The 1,469-nt window shown below is 41.9% G+C and overlaps 1 pseudogene; it reads right to left on the reverse strand.

The window, feature by feature from the left end:
* Positions 1-296: 296 nt before the first annotated feature.
* LOC133753190 (heterogeneous nuclear ribonucleoprotein D-like) lies at positions 297-1,252 on the reverse strand (annotated as a pseudogene).
* Positions 1,253-1,469: the final 217 nt, after the last annotated feature.

Here is a 1,469-nt window from a genome sequence, read left to right on the forward strand (position 1 = left end):
ATTTCCCTTACAATTTTTTTTCACATAAGGAAGCATTTATTTGAGGTTTAACATGAAATCATACAAATAAAATTTGTATAAACACAAACCCACATTGAGTCGTAACACAGATAGCAAAGGACAAAGTAAAAACAAAACTAGTTTGGCGGCTATATACAGTCGGACACATTTGTGCCTTGTACACTAGAAAGTCTTTTACAAAATAATCATCTTAGATCTTAGATCAACAGAGGACCAATCTTCAGTGTCCTCCTGCAAGATGGGTTTCTTTAGCATCTCCTGTTTTCTCCGAGTCCTCCTTTAGTATGGCTGGTAATTATTTTGGTGATTGCCACCCCCTCGAGATGCGTCGCCATAAGTGCTCTGTTGACCACTGTAGTCTGCATATCCCTGTCCATATCCATAGTTCCCATAGTTATACCCAGTATAATCATATCCGCCATAGCCACTATAGTTTTGATCACCACATAGGCACTATTGTAATTTCCATATCCTTGATCATAATAGTTATTAAATCCTTGGTTCCAGTTTTGGCCCTGGCCTCAGCCACGACCCCTAGTACCACCTCGGCCACCAGGGGCAGCACCCCTTCCTCCTTTTTGTTGTTGTTGTTGCTGCCTATATACTTCTTTAGGTTGTGCAACTTTGATTTCACACTTCCCAGAACCAATTTGATGGTATCTGCTTTCCAACAATTTCTTTACTGGCTCTTCATCTGTGTATGTGATAAAGCAAAACCCTCTTCTTTCATTTGTTTTTGTATCCATGGGGAGTTCAATGTTTTCAATCTCTCCAAAGGCTCCAAAATATTCTTTAATTTGCTCTTCAGAAGTATCTGGACTCAATCCACCCACAAAAACCTTTTAAGGGGTTCTTTCCCTTTTAAAGCTTTGGCCCTTTTCTGTCTATAATTTGCCATCCAGTTTGTGTTCTTTCAGTTCCAAAACCTTCTCAACACTAGCAGCATCTTTGAAAAGCACAAATCCAAATCCTCTTGATCTTCCCGTGACCGGATCTGTTTTAATTGTACAGTCTGCAACTTCTCCAAATCGAGACAAATATTCACTCAGATCTTGTTGCTCATATCCCAGCTCAAGCCTCCAATAAACATTTTACCGTCATCCTGCTGATTCTTGCTTGCGTTGATCTTGGATCCCTCCGCGAACTCCTCTATGTTGCTGTACTCGTTCATATCGTCCATGGCGGTGGAGCGGTCAGCAGGGGGGTGCTGGCGCATGGTGTGGGTCGCCGGCGGCAGCGGCGGCAGAGCGTTGTATGGAGCTGGATTTAAAATGGCCTCCCTTATAATTTTATTATTTATTTATTTTCATTCTATTTTAAAGGCAGGGGGCACATAGCCAGAGAGAGGCAGCTAAAGAGATGTTTCCGCTGCTGTTTGTACTCTGATATGGGATGACGGCATCCCAAACATTTTCTTAACTGCTGTGCCAAATGCCCATCTCAATAAA

This window comes from Lepus europaeus, chromosome X, assembly GCF_033115175.1.
Source record: "Lepus europaeus isolate LE1 chromosome X, mLepTim1.pri, whole genome shotgun sequence".
Taxonomy (NCBI): Eukaryota; Metazoa; Chordata; class Mammalia; order Lagomorpha; family Leporidae; genus Lepus; species Lepus europaeus.